Genomic DNA, 24,540 nt, shown 5'->3' on the forward strand with positions numbered 1-24,540 from the left:
GTGAGCCAATTAAATCCTTTCTTCCCAGAGTTGCTTTGATCATAGTGCTTTCTTATAGCAACGCCAAAGAAATTAGAACAGTTTGAGTCCATTCTCTGGGATTATATTCTGGTTCCCAGGAATTAGGATCTTTCCTCCATCTAGTCCTCCTCACTCTCTTTTTTCCAGTGCTCATTCACACACTCTTAAATAACTCCTTAATAGTGTTATCACAGGGGCTGAACTTATGGAGAAAAAGAAAATAAAAACAAAGAAGGAGAAAGGAGAAGAATGTATCGCTCCACTTTTCATACCGGCAAAGGCAGAGCTGTGCTGGCGACAGAGACTGACTGGGGCGAGGGTTGCTTCTAAAGCAGACTCTACAACGGAAGGAATCTGTGTCATAGGATATGTGTGGGACAGGTGACCCAAGACCCGGTGACCCCAGTTACTTGCAGGAAAAGCGCGCCATTCCCCACTGCTAACTTGGGCAGCGTGGTGAGACCCCTCAGCTTGCGTTGCTTCAGGAACAGGCTCATACAAAGGACGCCACGGTGCTTTAGAAAAGCCCCAGCACTTTGAATCAAGGAAAAATGACTCAGTTGCTCCTCTTTTTCAGCTCTTGAACTTTAAAAATTTGACTGTGGTTCAGTGTTTGAGGTGGTGTGTGCGTTCGGCTGAGGGGGTGGAAGTTGACAGGGAGGGTTCGGAAGGTAGTGATTAGGTTCTAAGATGTCTGGGGGTGGAGGAAGAGGAAAGGAAGGAGGCAGACTCCTCTGCAGAGGTGGAATAAGAAATGTAAATGGGTCAACTTGATTGGCTCAGGCCCTCCCAGATGGCAGGAAAATTCGAAGTTAAGGCTTTCTCTGGCAGAAGAACTATTCTGTACTCAGAGATGGGGAAAAATAAAATCCACTTGTTACGTACGAGTATTTGTGTCAGAGACTCTGTTTTAACCAATTTAATTTGACTAGATGAGGAATTCTCAACGAGCCATTATGTGACTGTCCCCAGGTCAGATGTATTGTAGGAGGCAGAAGAAAGGCTTGCCTACATGGCTGTCCCCCACACTCTGACAATCTCTTTAGTGAATTGAGACCTGGCATAGGCCAGGTGAAAACATGACATCGAATGGCTTCAGTGCCTCAAGTCATGCTACTAGACAATAGACACGCTGGATCTAAGGAAAGGGGTCTGGCAGGGGTTGAGAGGAAATGGCCCCTGAAATAAGATTTCGATGCTTATTTGGGGTACCGTGTCTGCCTCCTCTTTGTCTTCTCCAGGCAACCTTAACCCCAAGTAGACGCTAGGCTGACCTTCTCCAGTGATGGAAGGAAGGCATGAGGCAAGAACAGAGGTGGTGTAGACGTTTGTAGAACCACAGCTGGTTCTACAAACAGAGAGAGTACTGGTCCAGTTTGACAGGAGGGCTGGGGGCTGGAAGGCTGCACGTGAAAGAACTGGGATTCCCCCTCCCCCTGTTTTCAAAGAGAACCACAGGAGGAACAAGGGAAAACTATTATAACGAGTTTTCTCCCCCAAACCCAGATGTTTAAGGTTTGGTCTGTAGCTGATGCTATCAAGATGTGAGGAACATTTAGAAGGAGGGCCCTTTAAGCCATGAAACTGTGCCCTGCTGGAGGCCTTACCCTTCCTTCTGATCTTTGGTAGTCTGGCCGAGGGAAACTTGTGCAATATTGCGGGCTCCCACCATGATGAGCTGCACCCACTCCCGCCAGAGGCCCACGGCAATGGATCTATTGAATCATGGCTGAAAGCTCCAAAGTTGTGAGCCAAGATAAGCCTTTGATTGAGCGCCTCGTGTATTTATCACAGCCACGGTGCACCGACTAGTACAGCAGTGTTTGGGTGTGACTGTAGCGTGGTTTAGAAGCAGTTCAAAATAGTGGGTTAGAGGTTAGCTGGGCAAGGGGGAGTAAAAGTGGGGCCCTGGAATCAGATGAAATGGTTTTGGCTCTTATGTGGACCAGTCGTATGGCCCCAGGCTTGCGGTTGGAGCAGGGTAACCAACCCATCCAGTTTGCACGGGGGTTTTCCCAGTGTTGGCACCGAAAGTCTCATGCCCCGGGGAATTTCCAAGTCCCGGGAAAACTGGGACAGCTTGCCTGGGATTGTTCTGACTTTAAACCTTCAAGGTCGATGTCCTGGGAACTACTTCAATAGTGAGCAAACCAGGAAAGTTGGGGGGGGGGGACATCTGGCTAGGTTCCACCTGGTTTCCTCATGTAAAAAGAAAAGATAATAAAGGACCCTTACTTGAGAGTTGTCCGTGGATTAAAGGAGATTGCTCACAGAAAGTCTGCAGGGTGCCGCTTGTCACAGGGAAGGCAGAACACTGACATTTGCGGAATAGATGAGCCGGAAGGGTTCAGGAATGAGCCAGTGAGGGGTGGAGGGGGAAGGAAGGGAGAGTGCCCCAGCACTGCTGAGACACAAGCAGAGCCAGTGGCTATGTGTCCAGAACTGGAGACTGGGATTCTACCTGTGCTTATAAAAGAGGATTGGCCAGGAAAGTTCATGAAGTCAACAAGGAAAATGCTGGCCACTGAAGAGAGGATGGGCTGTAGCAGCCCCATTTCCTTTTAATGTGTCTGCTAAAGGGATGTGTCTCCACCAGAGGGTTTCAGGGGTGGATGTCTCTGCTCTCTCATTCAGCGGACACTGCGGGTACGTGCGCTCAAGTAAAATAAGTGGACGTTTTGTTTCCACATTTATTCAGTTATTGGTGAGGCTTTTAGTCAACAGACATTTATGAATTTCTTTTTACCTGTTAGGCACAGTGCTAGCTTCTGGGGAGGCTACAAAGGAAGGAGAAACAGGAGTCCACATGCTTGGAAATTTTATGATAAAATGGCAGTTTTATTATACTTATTATTACTTATTTATTTTTACACAAACCACAGTTCCTCTTCCCTTGTTCTTCCCTGCCAATAGCAGAGCTTTCTGCAAACTGCACATAAAACTGTTCTTTACCTTTGGACCTGATAGAAACTGAAAGCAAGGAAATCTGAAAGTACGCATGGAGACAGGCTGGGTCAGGAAAGACAGAGGAGGCAAACAGAAGGGAAGAGAACGAAGGAGAGTGGAGAGGGAGGGGCAGGGAAGAGGCAGAGTGTCTTCAGAAGGGGAGCAGAGAGAAAGGGGAGGAAGAGGGAGCGTGTCTTAGTTTGCTTTCTGTCATTGTGATGAGGATGTCACAACCACAAGCAATTTGGCAGGAAAGGGTTTGTTGGGTTCACACATCCCGAAAACAGTCCATCACTGAGGGAAGTCAGTAGGAACTCGGGAGCAGAGGCAGCAACCATGGAGGATTGCTGCTTACTGGCTTGCTCCCCATTGCTCGCTCAGTTCTCTCTCTTATGCAACCCAGGATCACTCATCCAGGGGCAGCACCACCCACAGTGAACGGGGCCCTCTCACATCAATCATTAATCAGGTGAATGACCCACAGACTCGCCTGCAGCCCAGTATGATGGAGGTGGTTTCTCACTTGAAGTTTCCTCATCCCAGATGACCCTGGCTCCTGTCAAGTTGACAGAAACCTAACCAGCCCAAGTGGTCAGGGAGGTGGGGCACAGGGAGGAAGAAGGAAGTCGGGAGGAGGAAGAGAGTGATGAGGAAGTGAGGAGGAAGGGAAGTGGGGGGCAGGCAGGGACCTGGGAGGAGGAGAAGAAAGGAGGAAGGGAGAGGGAAGGGAGCCAGAATGAGAGAAGCAGAGAGGAGAACTGGGCCAGAGATAGTGAGGTCCACGGAAGGAGGCAGGGAAGTTGGGCATCTGAATAAGGGGCTATGGGAGGCATGGATGGAGAAAGAGGTAACAGAGGACAAAACCAGAAAGGAGGACACAGACAGGAGGCAGAGGGGCAGGGAGCAGTTTGAGGAGGGAGAGCAACTGAGTTGGAGCAAAAGCTCAGGCCTGCGTCTTCTCAGGTGCAGGCAGACTGGCTGGATCACAAGGTAGGACTCTGTGTGAGGAGGCCTAGTTTAATGTGGTGTTTTCTCTTTAACCACAGCTAAGAGGAAATGGGGTGAAGGCCAGAGCATGGTGGAGCATGAGCATCAACTCCGTCTCTTTCTCCACTGTGCCTGGGACCCTTTTTTCTTGGGCTGCAACATGTGGCCCTAGACCCTTCCTCACACTAAAGGTGTCCATGAAGAGTCGTTCACCTAAGGCCAGCTGAGGTGAGTCTCGCTGACGTGGGCCACCTTGTTCAGTCCACTGCTTCCCCAAACAGCTTCCTCTCCGGAGCCGCTCTGGCGCAACCTTGGACACACCCTTCCTTTTCCAGCACCTGAGAGCAGGGTAGGGTCAGGGAGAGCACGGTCTCCTCCTCCTTCATTTCGTGATTCTTCAACACCCATTCCCCCTTCCTGTTTCATAAATTTCTGACTCTTTCATGAAGTAAGAGGCTGTCAATGAAAGCACTTTAACATGCCCTAGGTCATGAGAGTCCAAGAAGGAAGAATCATGGGTGGATTCTCGGTTCTCTTTTCCTTGACGAATGCTCAGACGGCAGAGGTCTTCAGAGGAGGGGCACCACCAGGTGGATGAATTCCATGATATGAGCCAAGTGGTCAGGTCTCTGGCTGCCTTTATGAGCCGAAGCTTCAAGCCAGGCTTGGCGAGCCCAAGGTGAATGAATACCTTAGGATATAACTCTTCAGCCCCGTTGGGCCTCTTTTCAGGTCTCAGTGGGTTTTCCGTAGCTTTAGCACAGCGGTTCTCAGCCTTCCTAGTGCTGTGAACCTCCAAACCATAAAATAATTTTTGTTGCCACTTCATAACTATAATTGTGATCCTGTTATAGATTGTAATGCAAGTATCTGTGTTTTCTGATGGTTTTAGATGACCTTTCTGAAAAGGTTGTTCGACCCAAAGGGGTCTCGGTTCACACGTTAAGAGCCACCGTTTTAGCAGCCAAGCTGAGGTGGGATCATTTGTGAAGGAAAGATGTTCATTGTCTGGGAGTCCTCTGGCTTCACTTGGCTTCTGGTGATGGCCTTAGGTGGGAGGAAGGGCAATTAGCCAGAGAGATCACACAGCGAGAGGAAGTTAGGAAGAGCCTGGGAAACACGCTATGTAACTCACACCTCCAGCGTATAGCTCGCTCTGTGGGAGCTACATTCATCCGTTCAAGAGGGCAGAGGCCCTGTGACACCAGCCGTCTCTTAAAGGCCTCCATATCGCTCAGTACTATGGCATTGGCATTTTATCTCAGCATGGGGTTTTTGCAGAGACAAACCGTATTTAAGGCAGAATACTTATGCTTACTTGAATAGGGACAAAACCATTATAGAGTTTAGGACAGAGGGAGCTAGTGTTACTGAATGTCAACTGAAAAAAAAATACAACCAGTTTGTTTGAAGGGTGCCAAGCCAATAAGCAGAATCAGCCAGGTAATTCCTTCATAGCGATTGCTCAGACACTGGTCTCATAGCCTTCTGAGTTCACTTTCTATGCTTCTGACTTGTTTTTGCTTTGCATTGGAAGGCCCTAAGTGTGGTTTTAGGTTTTCATCCATTACCCAGACTGTCAAGAACTGTCAACAGCTCTGTCCAGCATCTCCAGAGGCTTGGGTCAGCTGGAGGATAATCATATTAGATTACATCGGATATCATGTAACAGTTTGCAAACATGTGTCTCATGCAGTAGCTCTCTGAAGCCTCAAGCAGTTCTCAGATGGCTGATCACCTCTAATCTGTGGACGAGGAAGCTGGAGGCCCAGAGATGGGAACTGACTACCCCAAGTGGCAGACCAGCTTTCCCGAATGAAAGTGCATGCGTTTCTGCAAGCCTGCTGCCCGCCTATGACATACAATACCAATCATTACCTAATATGAATCACTGACACACTAGCTGCATTAACGCACATTATCTCATTTAGTTCTCCCGTTGGGCACATGAATAGCTGCATTTTCCTCATATTAAAGGTAGGACAGAGCAAAGTAGGTGGTTCACCATCACACAGAGGAGGAGGAGGAGGAAGTGGAGAGCTGAGTCCAGCTCGTCCTGCCTCAGAGCTGCTGTTCTTAACCACTGACCACTTCACCATCAGGCCGGAAGTGGGACAGCGAATCCAAACTGGCCTCCTCTTTTAAATTGCTTACTAATTTTTATTGATATTTTAAAAAGAAAGATGGGGGAAATGGAGGAAGAGGCTTTAACTGGGCAGTGGGAGAAAGGGTAATACAGAGATAGAAGAAGGAAAGGAGGAGGATAAATAACACTAATTGTATCTGAAAAGTCAGAGTGAATCACACTCTTTTTATGTTTACCTAAATTTACACACATACACACATGTATGCACACATGTACACATGCATACAATACACTTGGACACACATACATGCTGTGGGGGAGGAAGACACAGGATGGGTTGGAGGGAGGAGGGGGAAATGATGTAAATATGGCATACATATATGAAATTAAAAAAAATTTTGCTCTCTGTAATACCAGAAATCTTATTTAACAAGTTTATGGCAGACAAATAAAATTTGGACATTTTCTAGGTCTTTTGGGTTGGGGTTCCAAAGAAGACCATCAGATCTCAGGATGTAGAGAGGAGCATTTTGAAGTTTGAAAGGAGAAGAAAGTGGGCACCTCCCTTTCCATTATGGCTAGGGACTGAAGGGCATGCCTGCCCACGGGACAAAGCCGCTGGGTCCTCATAGTAACTGATCAGACCTGGACCATTCTGTGAGCTTTGCCAAAACAAATTCTGAGATGTCTTGCTATTAAAACTAAAAGTATGTTCTCAGCTAGCTCAGGAACCGTAGACGTTGGCACCGCACTAATCGTAACGGACAGACAGCTTTCTTCCGGCCAGCCTCTGATCGTTATTACATCTGGGGAATCAGCTGTACCTAATGGAGCCTTGAGCCCCCTTCTGGTTCTCATTCTCCTTCTCTCATTTGCCACGTGGAGGTAGGAGGGGCAAGGAGAAGCTCCCAGGTCACCTCGGTATGGTCCTGGTGATGCCTCCGTCACCTGGAATCTCCCTAGGCCAGTTTTTGTCCGGTGTGGGCTGGAAAGCTGTTTCAGGGATGGGCTTCCCAGTCTCATGTTTGGAGTTGTTTTCCAGGAGACTTCTCTGAAACAATCATGGTGGCGTTTGGCTGGGCTGAGTGAGCGGCTCTGCCCTTGGACATGGAAGGATCCTTCTTTCTGCAGTTACTCTACAGGGCAGCGATGTGTGTGTGGGTGGGTGCATGGCCTGTAAGGTTTCTCCCCAAAGCTTTTCCTCCCCCTCCACCTGCACCATTTTGCTCAGTCTAACTCCCTGAGTGTTGGCCACGCAGCAGCTGGCACACCCCCAGCTCCGAGAAGGAACTGGCTGGCTGTAATTGCAGAAGACTGATGAATTTTGGATCTGTGCCCTGCCCCTCTTTGTACCAGCAATGGAAAGATGGTTCCCTATCTTAAAAGTCCCCAGGGGTTCTGAACTATAAAGTAACCTCGCGGGATTGTTATGAAGGTTCCCTCCCAATGCAGGAGGCTCTAATACAACACATACCCCTTGGATATTTGGTAACTTGCGAGAACATCAGCGATGAGGGCTCTTTCTTCTCCCCTGTAACAATGAAAGGGTGGGTTTGGAGGATCAGAGCGGTCTTTGATGGGATGAGTAGGCAGAGTGTGGTGGGAAGAACACAGGCTTTCTTTACCTATTCCCAACACGATGGCTTCATGGAAAACTCTTTCTGAAGAAGTGGGGGAACACAAGCACTCAAGTTCCCCATTTAGATTTGTGGTCGAGTGGTGGAGTCTGGGGAACAGAACTTCAACCCTCCAGCATGTAGGGGAGGGAAGGGAAGTAGGTAGGTGAGCATGCTCTAAAGCAGTTGGCTGGATTGCTTGTCCTGTCAGGCGACCTGTGACAAGGGTTTCGTGGTTTATTAAGTTTGGGAAGCAAATGATTTCTTCTTTGAAAGTCATACTTTGTATTTGCATAATAAAAACCTCCTAACCGTCCTACAATTTAAAAGGGATTTGTTTCAATGCCTGGTTTCATAGGCCAAAACTTACGGAGCGCTTACTGTGTGTTGGTGACCATGCCCTGTGCTTTGTGTGAACACTTTGTTCCCTGAATTACCTCTAAGATTCAGGGATTCATAATACTCCATTTTATAGATGTGGAAGCCAGGACTCAGTGGAGGCTGAGCGACTTGCTCAGAGAGAGGAATAAAAAGTTTTGTCACATGATTCTGGGATCAAAGTTCATGTTTATCCCCAAAAGACAGTCCAGTGTGTGTGTGTGTGTGTGTGTGTGTGTGTGTGTGTGTGTGTTGGGTATTATTCTCCAGTTTATTTTCTGAGGCAAAGGTCTCTCTGGAGTTTGCTGGTTCCAGCTAGTCTAGCTCACCAGCTTGCTCTGGTGGGAGGTGGGGGTGGGGTAGGGGTAGGGTGTCCTCCTGTCTCTATCTCCCCAGTGTTGGCCTACAGGTGGCTGCCACACTCACACAGTTATTATGTGGGTTCTTACGATGCACACTCCGGTTCTCACACTTTCATGGAAAGCGTTTATCCACTGAGCCACATCTCTGGTTCCTGGCCCACTGTTTCTTTAGTCCCTTATAGTCACAAGGGTGTTTTTCTGGTATATTTTTGCGTTTCATGTTTATTATCATAACCTGAGAGTGATATAAGCACTTTGTATCTACTAGAAATAAATTATTTTACGTTACGAACATTTTTATAAGTTTAAAAAAATATTGAAATATACATAGCCAATAATTACATTGACTCCATTACAGCCATCAGTTAGAGGAAGTGCAAATAAAAACCTTACTGCCATTTTGTAGTGACTAGGATGCAATAGTTAAATGGTCAGGACAGTAGTGTCAGCAAGCATGCACTACTGGAGGAAGCATAGCGTTGCAGTTCTGCAGAGGGTTAAACAGAGTTACTGTACGGAGCAGTTACACACCTGGGCTTCTACATGGGATAAATGAAAGCATTATGGCCATACAAAATTTCTTTATGAATATTAAAAGCACCATTGTTCGTGACTGATACACGGCTAAGCAAAATATGGAATATTTGCATGGATATATACATGGAACGTTATCCAGTCATAAATAAGAATGAAGTATTAATGCAGGCTACAGTACGGGCGAAGTATTATGTTCAGTGAAAGTGAGATGCAAATGATCGCGTCAGATGATTTCCTTTATGAAAATAGATCCAGAATAAGGGATCATAGAGAGGCACAAAGCATATCAGTTGTTACTTGGGAGAGCAGATGTGGGGAGACTGCCGGAAATGCCACAAAACAAAAGAAACTTTGTGGTGACCACGCCTCAACTCTGAATAGAAGAAAGGCCTGTAAGTGGGTGAATTTGTGGTAGGTGAACCCTGTGTTTAGAGTTGACATCCCCTTCCCTCATGCTTCAAACCCTCTGCATAGTGAAAATGAATTTGAAAAAGAGATCAACCTGAACATCACAGGCTCTCCTGCTTCTCTTTTCTCCTCGTTTCTGGTCTCTCGTATTGTGGAGACGTCTAGAGAGACAGTCACTCACTGACAGGGCAGAGGGAAGCCGGTAGCAAGGATGAGTATCCACAGGCCTTCGTTCAGTCACCCGTCAATCATGCTTTTAGCTATTCATCCACCCAGAGCCTGTCCCTGGCCCCTCCACCTGCCAAGTCCAGGTCCTATGGAATGCTCTGGGACAAAGCATTAGAAAAATGGGCAAGACCACTATTGAGAAGACATACACAGTCTTCTTGGGACAACTGGAAAGTTCATAGGCTTTTGTGACGCAGCATGGGATACCGGCCTAGGGAGCCTTGTGGGGAAGGCTGGGGATACTTCGGGAAGAAGTGATATCTCAGTTTACTGCTGAAGGAGACATGGCTAGGTAGTGTTTAAGATCACTAAACAGTCAGACCAAAGCAATTAGAGAGTAGGTGAGGGCTGTTAATGTCCAACCCTGGGAAAGAAAGGCCTAATGACCTTGTTAAGGACTCTGGGGCAAGAGGGAGTCCCTGAACACTTGGAGGCAGAAGAACTACCGTCACTGAAGCAGGCATACTGTTTTTCTTTTTGTTTTCCTACTCTGTGCATTCATGTCAGAATTTAAATTTTTACCATGAAAGTCATAGCTGTGCTTTTTTTTCCTCCTTGGCACCATTTGACCCATTAAGAGAAACCATTTTGAAAGGCATTGGTTTTTATGGCATTAATGATATTAATGATCTCCTCTGAAATACTGTCAAAACCAATATGACATTTAAACATCCTCACCACTCTTGTGCATTAAAGAGAAAGACCCTTTCTTTAATGGGTCTTTCAAGAGAAAGTCTTTCTGTGCATCCTACAAGGGATAATACATATTTAGAGACCTGAATCATTTACTGGAACTGAGTTAGTTTGTGTTCATGTTTAGCATGAGCATTGTCACTATGAATGTTTGAGCTGAAGGAGACTGTCTTGCCCACTGATAAATGGTAGCACGGGATGTTATGTGATATAGTGGCATCAGCATAATTTAAAGTTTGAATGTTGAAACCCAACATTTCTTCCTTGAGATTTTTCTGCTGGAATATTAGAGCACAGGGGACTTTAAGAGAGTAGGAAGTCTGTTGTGAGGAAAGTCAGGAAAACCAGGAATTAGCCTCTAGCTTTGTTCCTAATTATTTCATTATAGTCTATAAGACTTTGGGAAATAGCATTTTGGGTGTTCTGGTAAGTTCCACATAGGTTGACAGGAAGGGAAGTAGCATCAGAAGGCATGGTGCATGCATAGAAAAGGGCATCCATTCTTTTAGATTCTTCATACTGTTGGCCAACACATGCCATCAATACCAAGGGCCACCAATGACAGGAAAACTTGTTCAAAAAAATAGCCAATTTCTCAATGGCCATGGGTGGTAAGATTTCATGAGGTACAGTGGAACATGCCCAGTGTGGATGCCAGACATTGATTCCTGACTCCACATTGTCTTCTCTGACCTTTAAAGAGAGGCTGAACTGCCAATTAAGCGGGTTGGTGTCTTGGTCCTTGGAAATTCCTTTCAGATTGGGCTTTTGGCGGTTGTATAATTTTTTTTAAGGGAGTCTTAGCTCTCTATCTAACAGGGTATCCTGTAGATGGAAGTTTCTGTTTCACCTAGTCCAGCAGCCATTCAATCCCAAAGAAACACACAGAGCCTTATATTAATTATAAACTGTTTTGGCTTATTAGCTCAGGCTTATTATTAACTTGCTCTTATAACTTAAATTAACGCATAATTCTTGTCTATGTTTAGTCATGTGGCTTGGTACCTTTTCTCAGTGAGGCATTCTATTTTGCTTCTTCTGCGTCTGGCTGGTGACTGACTCTGCCTTTTCTCTTCCCAGAATTCTCTTACTCTGATTGCCCCACCTTTACTTCCTGCTTGGCTACTGGCCAATCAGCATTTTATTAAACCAATATGAATGACAAATCTTTATAGTACATAAGAGCATTATCCCACAGCAGTTTCCAAAGAAGCAACTCCCAGAACCTCATCACAAGCAATCACCTGTTGAGTTGGAGGGAATCCTCTGGGATGTTAGATTGCCCTCCTTAAGTCATAGATTATATTATCATGGGTTGGCAAGGAGAAAACATCTTATAAGCCAGAAGGAAAAAGACAGCATTCAGATCCTTCCAGGTTTCCGCGTGGGATGTAGATGATGTAATGACTGAAGGAGAACTGGGGCTAATGATGCAGTTGTAGAATGGGTCTGCTTGTTAAATAGACCAATATTAACAGGTTATTCAAGGATTGGGAAATTTGAGTGACAGTTACAGGTGGTCCTGGTGAAAGACCTATTTATCTTCTTTGTTAAGAAGACATTTTTGGCTTATTCTCAGTGAGAGACTCCATGAGTTAGATTACAAGTTGTGCCTCCTTCCTGCCAGATACAAGACAGGTAGTATTGTGTGAGTATCTATAGGTTTTCAGACATCACATTTGGCATCTGTCAAGATGCTTTGTCTCAGAGGGCCTTCCTACCTTATTTTCCAGGGTCAAACAGGCTGCTTCTGATGCATGAGCTGGCTGTGCAACTAGATGGTTGCACAGTTGAGTCAATGTAAGGATTATTCTCTCTCTCTCTCTCTCTCTCTCTCTGTTGTCATACAGCTCTCTTCCAAAGAGCACACCAGATCATGTCTGACATCAACCAACTGGTTTCTCTCTTACTATGACTTTCGGACCTAAGACCACAGATTCCATGCACTAGAACCTGGTAGTTTTTGTTAAATTATTAAGTGAACATTACTTTCACTCTTAAGAGAGCTTTGAGAATGGTTATGGTTTAGATCTTAAATGTCTCACTGAGTTTATGTGTTAATGACCTGTTGAGGAGGAAATGGAACCTTCAAAAAGTGTGTTCTAGAGGAAGTTAGTTCATTAAGGGTGGTCTTCGAAGGGACTCTTGGGACACTGTCTCCTCTTATTCTGCTTCTCTTTGCTTCCTGGCTGCTGTGAGGTGAGCATCTCTCCAGTGCTTCACACTGCTGTATTATTGCTCCAGCATCCCACTTGGCCAAGCAACCATGAACTAAAAGCTCCAAAACCATGAGCCAGATTGTAGGGTTAAGCCAGCCCCTTAGGGGGCGGGCTTTCCTCGGGCCCCTTCCTGCTTCCTGTTGTCCTCGGGTACTGTAAGTCTAATTTCCCCATTAAAGCTGTGTATATATTTTACAATCTGTTTTGCATTCATTTACACCGTTACACCAGATAAGACCCTTTGTCTCCAGTCATCACTGAAACAGAAAGATGAGTAACTCAGACGCCTCCCCACATTGTCAGTCAAGGATGTCCCTCAACCTCCCTAAAATGAGACAGAAGGCAGAGGCTTCCTGCTCAGCCAGTTTTCCTCCACAACCTCCTCTCGCACCACTTAGCCATCCCTCCTGATTCCCAAAGACATACATTTAACCTGTATTAGAGCCATCCTACACTGCCTGTGGGTTCCCCAAACGGTGTGCTCTTTAGTACCATGCTTCTTTTTATCTGCATCTGGCTGTCGCTGATGCTAGTAGGTCCTACATTCAGATTACTCAAGCCTGACTTCCTCCACGTGGTCTCTGGGATTCCTCTGAGTGGAAGTAGCCTTATCTGCACCTGCTACTCTTCTGTAATCTCGGGTTTGGTAATTAATCTGAGCGTGTAGAGCTTTCGGTAGGGAACCATGTCTTGATTTTGAATGTCCTCTCATTGTCCAGCTCATTTTAGGGATTCAGAAAAAAAAAAAAGCCTGTTCATTAACAAAGACCTTGTTTTTTTTTCCTCTGCAATAATGCTTCAAAGAGACTGACATATTATCTTCATTCCTATAAGTCAGCAACTGATGCATACATGCATGTGTGCATGTGTCTGTGTCTGTGTGTGTGTGTGTTTTGGGTGAAGGTGGAAGGTGGGTGGATGAGGTATGAGTCCAGCTGAGAAGTAAGAATCATAGACTCTCACCTACCTCTGTGGAGACCTTTATTCTAGCAGTCCTCAGAACAGAGCAGTTGTTTTAACTTATTGTAAGAATTTAGAAAGACAAAACCAAAACAATAGAACTCTGAAACCCCACAACTCGGCTAAGAAATGTTATGTCTGATGAAAGAGTAAAGGAAGACATCTATAGAAATAAAAGGTATGATTTTTATTTCTTAGTTTATTATTTTAAAAACTATGAAGGAAGGACAGAGGAAGTTGTAAGAAGAGTCTTGGGAGCACACCTAGGGAATATCTGTTGGGGAGTAGACAGCAAGACAGGGATGCCTGGAATCTGATCTCCCTGGAGACTCCTGAGAAGAGTGTGGGATACACCCAGGCTTGTCTAAGAGACAACGAAGCTGGCTTATTGTCATCTCTCAGGTCTATTTCTGAGGGATAAACCTCCATCTTGCTTTGTGCTCAGACTCACTGTGTTGTTATGTCGGAGAGTCCTGGATGCTCCTGAAAGTGGCCACCAGTGTATTTAGATGAGAGCTGAAGGGGTAGAGAGGACACGGAGAGAGAATATACAATGGCAGTTAAGAGTCCTCAAGTGCATTTGCTCATAGGAACCAGACCCCGGATTGCAATAATACGTGAACAACCTGAGCCTACAGGATTAGGTTAGGTAGCCGATTCTCAGCTGGGTGTAATTTAGTTCCCTCCCTTGGGGGATAATTACTGATGTCTGAAATCAGTTTTAGCTGTCACAAGCGGGTGCGTGAGAGTTCTACTGGTGTCTAGTGGGCACCAACTACCCTAAACTAATATCTAGTCTAAAATTTCAATAGCTCTGAGGTTTTGATTCTCTGGGTTAGGTTTATTAAAAATTTCAGATAGGAACACAAAGGTTCAGAGAAGTCGAATAACTTCCTTTGGCTTATAAACCTAGTGCACGGTCAGGATGTGAACTGGACTTTATTGATTTCCAAAGCCTGAGCCTTCTCGAGCCCAAGAAAGACCCTGAGTTGTAAAAAACAGAGCAACTCAAAGCAAACAGACAAACAAACAAACAAACAAACATCCCCAGACTTGTACTGGTAGTGCCTTCTAAGCTCAGAACTTCAAAGATGTCTGGAGCTGGCTGGACCTGGCTGGACCTGGCTGGAGCTGGTTGGAGCTGGCTGGAGCTAGCTGGAGCAGACTGGAGCTGGAAAGAGGTGGGGAATGAGAGCCTTTCCCATCTTCCCCTAGACTTGCTCTCTCCTGAGCAAGTTGGGGCAGGTTCTCTGGGCACAAATCCCAGATTTGCGTAATAGGGCTGGCTAAATGCCCTTAGCTGGAAGCCCCAACTCCTTTGCAATGTACAAGGTTGCCCTTCTTCAGCCAAAGTTGGCTGGTGGCTCTTTGTGGAATGGCAGCTCTCTACATTCCCCCAGGCTTGGGACGGTCTTCTGGCAAGTATGTGGACTGAAGAGTCACAGGTGGTGCAGACATGGTTTGGAAGGAATCCCAGCTGGGGCAATACCAGGAGCCTTCTGATGGCTAACCCGATAACTGTGGCTGCTTGCAGAATCCCAGGAACCTTCCCTACTCCAGGAAACTAGCTTCAAGGGCAACAAGGGCTTCTGAGAAACTAGAATAAGCTCGGAAAGGGAAATTGCTCTGTCTTTTTTGCCTTCTCAGCTTGTAAATATTTTTTACAATAGCACTAGAACCTCCAATGCCATATCCCTCAAGATGAGGAATCATCCTAGTAATGCTGAGAGAACGGGGGCTCAGACACAAGGAACAGACACTTTGGCTCTCTGAACTTAGCTGTTGGTTTTTGAGGGGGTGTGAGGGGCACCTTGTTTTTCTTTGGGCAAAGGCAAGGCATAGGCTCCTTTTGGGAGCTCTCAGCTCTGTAAGTGTGGCATCTTCTGGTCTCCAGATCCACATCTTGCCTCGGGGGAACGGACAGTCATTCCACATGCTGTTCCTGGTCTGTTTAATCAAACTTTCATTTGATGTTGGTTGAAATTTCACATGTGGACCAAATACAGGGAGATTAAATGATTCCAGCAGCTTGAATTTAAGGCAAGCACTAACCTTTGATAGCAAATAAATTAAAACAATAGTACATCTCAACAATCTGGTGCAGGGGACACTGAGTAGAAGCTGGTTCATTTGTTCATTCATTACTTCATTTTTCACCGGTTTGGCAAGCAATTACTAAGGACATACCCTGATTGGAGTTCTTCATAGGTGTTGTGGGAGCTGTTAAGGGGAGGGTGGTGACGCTCAAGGCCTAATGGGGGAGAGATGATAAGCTAGCCCACACTGCAGGATGTAAATATGATGACAGAAGTCAGCAAACTGCAGAAACTTCTCACTTCTAGGCTAGGAAGTGATTCTGGCATCAAGAAGAGGAAGCAGATATAAGGCATATTTCTGAGAAAGTGAACTACGGTGGAGGAAGAGAAAAATGGTATTTTTATCAAGGGATAGGTATGGAGAAAACATACCAACCAAGTAGGCTCGGCTCTTAAGTAATTTGTTTCTTTACAATCACCTTGTCCTGGGTTTCTATTGTCACCTCTCTTAGAAGAGCTAACTTTTTGTATTATGTGTTAGTAGTCTCAGGGCATAGCTTGTGGACCATGGCAGGCCTGTACACAGTGGCCATTCCATATGTACCGAAATTGACAGTGTGTTTACTAACGATTAGATTGACAATTTTCGTCAACTAATAATTATGACAAATTTGAGCCTGGTCTATGTATTGTTTCATAATTTTGTTCTCTCCCGCTCTTTTCTTTTCTTTTTTTACTCCCCACCCCTCTTTCCGTACTGAGGACTGAACCTGGGCCACCAAGCATGTCAGGAAAGTGCTTCGTGTCTATGCTGCATCCCCAGCTCACAATTCCGTTCTCTCTGTAGTTTATTACGTACTGTCCCTCTGCGATACATTGGGAGTAAAACAATGAGATGCCTTTCTACCCCTAAGTATTCTGACGACACTTTCTGACCCGTTGCTGACCTCTATCCTTCAACCACCAGAATCTGAGCTACCTTAGGGTAAAAACTGTCTTTTGTTTTTGTTTTTGTTTTTGCCTGTGTGCTCATATCTCGGTCTGTAGCCCATGAGTGAATGACCTCCATCATTTGTTGCAGTAGATGAAGATAAGGAAAGAACTTAGGTCAATGACCATAGAATATCTTTCAAGTTTTGGAGGCTCATTTCTAGTTCTCAACTTGAATTAGCACTTGGTTTCATACATTCATTAACAAGGAAAACAGTCCTTGATCTGACTGTCCTGGAGATTCTTTATGCAGGCTGTGGGACTCAGGCTCAATGTCCCTTTATTTTGTGAATGTGTTGAAACCATACAGTTCTATCATATACATGGCGTTCTATAGTTCTAAATTTTTCTTAAAATTCACAAGCAATGATTTTATGTGTATTGCATTTTTATAAGCTGGTTGTATCATGCACTGTTTATTATTCAATCTTCCTTGGACCACAGTCTCTAAATATTTGTTCGGTGTCTGTGTTGATGTTGCACTAGGTACCAGAGGTGCAAAGATAAGATACAAGCTTCCTACTTTCAAGGAGCTGGAAATGTAGAAGAAGTGTTAGAAACACAAATACAGAAGCACAAGACAGAATTGCAGCTATCATGTTGGGTATTTGTGTAGGAAACAGAGAGGTTCAGGATTTGCAGCCATCAGCTTCGCATAGAAAGCCAAACAGTGTTCATAAAAGAGATTTTAGATTTGGGTGGAAATGTGGGTGGGGCTCTGTCAAGAAGAGGGTTTTGTAGCAAGAGTACTCGGGCATGTATCACATCATGGCGGAGAGTATGTCACCAGCACTATTATTTTGACCACCACTACCATCACCTTTACTACGGTTGCTATGATTCTGCTAACCTTTCATCATTGTGGCCAAAGTACCTTATAAAAAACTGCTCATTGGGGGGAAGGATTTATTTCAGCCTGGGTCATGGTGTCTTACCTCCATGTGTTTCAGACGAACATTTTAGTGTAGGAACGAAGGGTAGAGGAACATCTCATGGTGGACAGGAAACAGAATCAGTGACACGAAAGGGATGAGAGAAAGAGAACCACACCCCAGGGAGCAATTCCTCCAACTAGGTCTTATCTACTAAAGTGTCCCGAACCATCCAAATGGTTCCATCAGCTGGAACCAAGGCCCCAAACACCTAAGTCTGGGAGGGAGCATTTCTATTGTAATAAAAGCAATGATCATTCTATCACTCCAATCATCAGTACCCATGAAGAACACCATTTCCATCTCTGTCACCACTGTCATTATCACCGCCACCATTGCCACTGTGACCTCCTTACTGGCAGTGTCATTACCACCTCTGTCCACTGTTACCTGTCACGTACAGGCATATTACTTAATATCATGTAATCTTTTCAACCTATAAAGCAGTCTCTCTTAGGGTTTTCAACTCAAGAGTCAAGAAATAGAGGCACAGAGGCAAGAACTATTTGCCCCATTACTACCTCTAATTAGTGACAGGATCCCAACTCAAGTCCGCTTAGCTCAGAAAGCAAGCATTCAATTGGGTTTCTCATGAGTCTTAAACGCAAGGCCAGATGTTCAGCTTTATCATTTTGCTAAGAATTTCACTGTGTAGAATCTTTTTCTGTTCTTGGCAAACATTACAAAATTTGTTTCTTAAGTTATTTATTACAACACTAAAGAAGATTTGACCTGGCTAGTGTTACATCTGCTTGACACTAACTTTTAGAAGAGGGAACCTCAACTGAGACTGGCCTGTGGGCAAGTCTGTGGTGCATGTGGGAGCCTAGAGAAGTATGGGTTGTGCCACCCCTGGGTAGATGGCCCTGGGGATATATAAGAAAGGAGGGTATGCAAGCTATGAAGGGTAAGTGGCACTTGTCTGTAGCTTCTGTATCAGTTCCTGTCTTCACATTCCTGCCCAACTTGAGTTATTGCCCTGACTTTCTTGCTGATGGATGGTGTGGGGGTTTGAATAAGAATGGCCTCCATTCTCCCCCACCCCCTTGCTTATTGCTTCAAGTGGTGAGCTAGCCAGGGCAATACTGGAGAGTTTACCCTGGTGGTGAAGACAGGGGATAGCTGCCTTACTGACCAACCCTGCAACTATCCAGGCATAATCAGGGTTATGTGTTGGCCCTCTCCAACATCCACCCCATCAGTGATCTCCTGGGACATAGGGGCCTCAGAGTTGGGGTGAGAGGGTGGAGGGTGGTGTTGGTCCTACAAACCTAGGGCTGCAAGATCTCCATGACATTTGAATGTTTAGACACCAGAGAATAGTGTTTATTTGAGGAGGATTAGGAGATATGACCTTGTTGGAGTAGGCATACTCTTTTGGAGGAGATGTGTCACTGGGGGTGGGCTTTAAGGTGTAATAAGCCCATGCCAGGCCCAGCTCCCCTTGCAGATCAGTGTGTAACTCTCAGCTACTGTTCCAGTGTTATGCATACTCCCATGCTCCCTGCCATGATGACAACAGACTAAACCTCTAAGCAAGCCCCAGTTAAATGTTTTCTTTTATTAGAGTTGCCTTGGTCACAGTCTCTTGACAGCAATAGACAGATGAGATGTGGAACCATAGGCTGATACATAAACCCTTTCTCCTCCAAGTTGCTTTTGGTCATGGTGCTTTTATCACAGCGATAGAAACCCTCACTGAGACAATATTATTTGAAGAACAAATCCCAGAACAGTCCTTAGTAAGTAAGTACATTTGACACAATGAAATCTATATTTGGTTCTGTTGTTAAGTAACAATGATGATTTCTGCTGACTCTTGTATGCTCTTGCTCCTTTATGTGAAAAACTAGACTTCTCATAGAAGCCATTCCTAAGGTTACTGAAACTACTAAATATTTATAAATGCTTATTTATTTATAAAGTGCTTAACATGGGGGATGGGCTTATGACCCCAAGGCCATAGAAATGTTTGTTGTTCTCTTATTCTTAATCTCTGCCTTGATCCACTAGATAATCTCCTATACCTAGAAGAGCTGGTGAGCCTGCACTTTCATGGAAGGTGGCCTGGTTGCTAACAAGGGATTTTCTTTTGACCTCTAGAATGCTACCATTTTTTTCCATGCAAACCATAGGCACGCTGGCGGAAAACAGGGCCTCAGCCAGTAGGCTGCCACTAGCCTGGTTCCCAGCAGCGAGTGGCAGCTCCTGAGGTAGAGTCAGTGGTTTCCCTTTTCTTCGGACAAAAGTTTCTGCTAAATTTGCAAGGAACTCTGCCAGTTGGCTGAGCAGGTCTCAGGTCCTTCTGGAAAACGGAAGAGGAGAAGGAAAAACAAAGAAACAAATAAAACCCTCCCCTGGTTCTCTCTTCCCAGATTCCTCTTTAGTCCACAGCCTTGAATGCAGTTCAACTTACTGAGTGGCTGTGCTGCTTTCGTGGCTGGCTCAGCGGCTTGCAGGAGCGAGCATCAGTCCTGGTTACCCCTTACTTCTTTGCTGTAGGTCAAAGTGACTAGATATTCTGGTTTAGCAAGGACTGTCCCCAATGACATGGCTCCAAGCCTTTCTTCTGAGCCACCATGTGATGTAATGTGACCCTTTATTTCTCCTTCAGCTTCACACAGACCGAAGGTGTGAAGTCATGGTTCATGAAATGTGTTTCTAAGGGTTAACATCCATTCCCAGCTCTCTCCTCTCTCTCTCTCTCTCTCTCTCTCTCTCTCTCTCTCTCTCTCTCTCTCTCTCCCCCCCTCTCGTTTTGAATGGAGGCTATAATTAAAATGGAGAAGGTACAGGGTAGCTGGTAGTTGCAATCTCAAAAGTCAGCAGATTGTGAAAAACCAAACTTCTATGGAAGGAGGTCAAGGTGGTTTGGAAAGTCATTTATTCGAGCAAGCTGAAAATGAAGAATCCAGGAAAAGCAAGTCTACGTCAGTGTGGAAAAAGGAACCACCCTAGAGAAAGTGGAACGAAACAGAAAGTTCTAGCTTTGCCCTTCAACACCAAACCCAGAGCAAATGCCAGACGAGACCTCTGTTGATTATTTTCTATTGAACTTCCTAGATTTTTGAAGGTATTATGAATCAATGGAGTGCTAGTATAGAACTCCTGGGTGAGAAAGGACAGCGGAAACCACTTGGTCTGATGATTCCCAGTTGAGACTATTTTGAGGCCTGAGTGCAGGTGAGGGTGGGATTCCATCTCCTCTCTATTTATTATAGTGACACCCACAAGGCTGTGATGGAAAGTCATTTAAATCTTTCTTGACTAAGTGTCTTTGCAATTGTGATGGGTCACCTTCAATGTCTGATTGGATCCACCATCAACTAAGAGACGTAGCTCTGAGTAGGTCTGGGAGTGGGGAAGAGCTTTCTGGCAGAGGCCCACATCAAGAGATGTGAGGGAAAAGGGAGATACTTTGGCTAGCCCGCCTTAGTTCCTTGTTGGTAAGTGCATCCACTCTGTGGCTGTCGCTGATGCTGGCATTGTTGGCTGACTCCAGTCTTCTAGTGTGGTGTGAAGGTCCCCAGGAAGCTTCCAGGCCTTCTGTGCCAGATGATGACCACCGAGACATCCAACCTCTCCAGTGTGCTGGGAGCCACAGTGGAATGACTCAGCCCACACTGTGTAAGTCAATCTAGTAAATACCCTTTGAAATATATATTCAGTTCTGTTCCTTCTGAGCCTTGACTGACACATCAACATTAGAATAAAATAAACTGAGGTATGGAAAAGTCATTGACTATCACTATTAATTGACTTATCTGTCTTTGAGATGGAATAGTTGAAATGGCTCAGTTATAGGCAAAGTAAATACCTAACAGTTTGGTGTATTTCTCTGTCTCTCTGTCTCTTTCTCTGTTTCTGTGTCTCTGTCTCTGTTTTTCTCTCTGTATGTGTTGGTGTGTATGGCGTGGGGGTGGGTGAAAATCTGTCTTAACCCAGATATACATGATCATCAGAAGCTAATAAAATGTTCGTTGAACTGTTCACCATTTTGTAACTTCCGATACCCTCTCTTGGGCTGAACTCTTTGGTTCCCGGCTCACAAGGGGGAAAATCACAGCCTAATTATGAAAATGGTAATATGTTTATATGGAAGCTAATTGTGGAGTGAATTCAATATGGCAGAATAATTTCCATAATTCACCTTTCTCTCATAGTATGTATGTATGCATGAATACAATTATTTATCTGATAAATAAATTATCTGATAAATTTACAATGTTGAATTTTCTAACACCCTTTGAGTTTGAAGCTGTTGTCTTTATTACAAATCAAGCAATCAAATCATGGCAAGACCGAATGACTTGGCTTTGGTTGCACAAGCCAAGACTACATGGGATTATATTTTTTAAAACATTCAAACTTCAGTTCACAAGTAGCTAGGTAGCTAACCTAGGATTGCAAGAAGGCAGGGTGGTTTTCTCCTGGTGGAGTGGGGACTGAAGCACCTGTCTCTTGTCTTTGTTAGATGGGAGTTAAAATGTGTAATTAATTTTTTAAAAAATGTATGTGTATATGTATTTATTGCATGCATGCATGTGTGTGTTTGTGTGTGTTCATATGTGTGAGTGACATTCACATAAAGGCTGGAGGATGTTGACTTCCTCAAGCTCTCTCCATATCAGATTTTCCAGATAGGACTTCTCTCTGAATCTGGGCTCACCAGTTTCCTAGACTGACCGGCCAGCAAGCACCAGGGATCCTGTTGTCCTGCCAGGAATGAACAAAGTGCTGGGATTGCAGCAGACTGGCACATCTGAATTTTTACCTTTGCATTGTGGATCTGAACTCAAGTCCTCACGCTGCTCAGCAATCACTGTACAAGTAAATCATCTCCCCAGCCCCTAAAGGGGAGATTTCTAAGCTCTGCAGCCCTTCTTTGTTTGTATGAGACAAACAAACATAAGATTTAGGAGACATCTTAAATCTATTTAACCTTTATGTTTCAAGGAATACACACGTCTTTCTAGAAACTGACTTTTAACAGCACCTAGATGCTCCCACCCAAAGGAAGTGATAAGAAAATAGGCATTACAGTGGCACAGAAGGGGGCTGTCTCAGCATGGATTCCCTATGCCAATACTCACTGGTTTTGGTCTTCAATCTCCTCATAAACTTAACATGCAACATAAAATAATTAAGGTTAGAGAAGGGAAGTGTAAAGCAGAATGCAATCCACCAAAGATGAGACACAACACTAAGGAACTCCAAACCATCATCTATTCATTGTTGAAATTTTGTAATTATTTTATAGTCAGAATACTATGAGGACCCAGACATCTTCAATGAAATTTTCCTTGTTTAGCTTCATGGTCCTTGCAATTTGTGCCTAATAGTTACTATATAATATTATACATATGTAAGTTGTAATATTTTGTTGAAGCATATTCTTTCCTATGTGAAATTTCCCCTTTAAGGGTGGCAAAGATGCATGTTGCCCACAGGTCTACTGTCAACATATTGATCTGCAAATTCAGTAAAATAACAACCGATGGAAAGGGCAAGTATCTTAGGTTTCTTCTTTCATGATAGCAACCATGACTAAGAGCAACTTGGGGATGGAAGGGTTTATTTCATCTCAGACTTCCAGACAATCGTTTATGATGCAGAAAGTCAGGAAACGGAGGCAGAAACTGAAACGGAGGCCACGAAGGTGACTGCTTAGTGTCTTGTACCCTGGCTTACTCAGTTTGCTTTCCTATACACCCCAGGACCATCTGCTTAGGGGCGGCACAATCCGCAATACACGGTATCCTCCCGCATCAGTCTTTAATCAAGAGAATGCCCTACATGTTTGCCTATAGGCAACCTGCATGGAGGCATTTTTCAAATGAGGTCCCTGTTTCCAGACAACTCTAGCTCACATAAAGTTGATGAAAGAAGCAAGCAGTACCATTGAGAACTATTCAATAGGTCATTTCTGGTGTTTTATAGACATCTGTTCATAGGAATCTTGACAACATCTGTCAGAGATTTCAAAGGCATTGTTTTCTGAGTTTAAAAAATTTATAACTTTCCATCCAATTAACTGGCCATACTCAAACATCGTGGCTCATCAAACATATGCTGCTTCTTTGATGATAATTTCTTTGTCTCAATTATTTCTCAAGGGCTTTGCCTTCACTTAAAAGTCTGCGAAATGATTATTTTTGTTGTATGTGGATGGCTCTGTTTCCATGACGACTCTTAAGGATCTTTCAAGTTAGGATGTTGCCTTTCAATGTTGTTACTCTAATTGCGAGGAAAGGTACCCAACAAACATCATTTGCAGAGTGATTGTTGATGAAATTGATTAGTTTACAGTACTCTATGCTCATCCATTCACTTAGAAACAAGGTCTGATGATTCCTAGCCTTCAACTCCCTGCATATCCAAAGATGACCTTGAAGTTCTGACCTTCCAAGTGCTGAGATCACAGGCCCATGCAACCACACATGGTTTGGGCAGTGTTGGGGACCGAACTCAGGACCTTGTATGTGCTAGACAAGCATTCTTGCAACTGAGCCACATCCCCAACTCTCTTTCCACTCCTTGAGGGCTTGTGGTGAGAACCTAAGCAGCTGGCCTACACCCAATCTGCATTGTGATGAACTAACGTCCTGTGAAGGACAGACCATCTCCTTGCCCCAACAGGAGCTGGATTGACCTCCTGTTTTGACCACCTATTACTATCACTCCCTGTAGAGCTTTAGTAGGAGAGTTTGTGCTGACAAGATGCTTCTCTTTTTAAATGTCCCAAAAGGACATTCAGCTGGCGCTGAGAGGTGGATTAAAGCAAAGGTTGAATTCTTAGAATAAAGCCAACTTTATTTTATATACTTTCCTTTCTATGTGTTTGTTGATATACTGTGTTTTTTTTTTTTTTTCTTAACTCTCCTGTGTTCACCTGTTCCTCTGAGGTCTGAGGCTACCTTCTTCCTCCTCTGTATACAATATGCATTTAGGCATCTTCTACAACACCGGCTTGCTGGTCGTAAACTGCCTTAACTTTCCTTGAAAATGTCCTCATGTCTCTGTCAGTTTTAAAAGATAACTTTGCTGGGCATATCACAGTCTTGGTTGGCAGTTACTCCCTTCTTCCCTTCAGGCTTACCTAGCTTTAAGAGTTGTGGATGAGCTATCTGGTGTTATTCTG

The 24,540-nt window shown here is 44.6% G+C and overlaps 1 long non-coding RNA gene across 1 annotated transcript in view; it reads left to right on the forward strand.

Annotated features, from left to right (window-relative positions):
- The first annotated feature begins 3,467 nt into the window (after window positions 1–3,467).
- The window catches only part of LOC126512917 (uncharacterized), a 45,792-nt gene continuing 24,719 nt past the window's right edge, over window positions 3,468–24,540 (forward strand). Inside the window, exons 1-3 of the long non-coding RNA XR_007595189.1 lie at window positions 3,468–3,567; window positions 4,014–4,182; window positions 20,902–21,026. This is a non-coding gene — a long non-coding RNA (uncharacterized lncRNA). The remainder of the gene's footprint in view (window positions 3,568–4,013; window positions 4,183–20,901; window positions 21,027–24,540) is intronic.

This window comes from Alexandromys fortis, unplaced genomic scaffold (genome assembly GCF_014885135.2).
Source record: "Alexandromys fortis isolate MF-2015 unplaced genomic scaffold, M_Fortis_MF-2015_v1.1 scaffold_10, whole genome shotgun sequence".
Classification (NCBI taxonomy): Eukaryota; Metazoa; Chordata; class Mammalia; order Rodentia; family Cricetidae; genus Alexandromys; species Alexandromys fortis.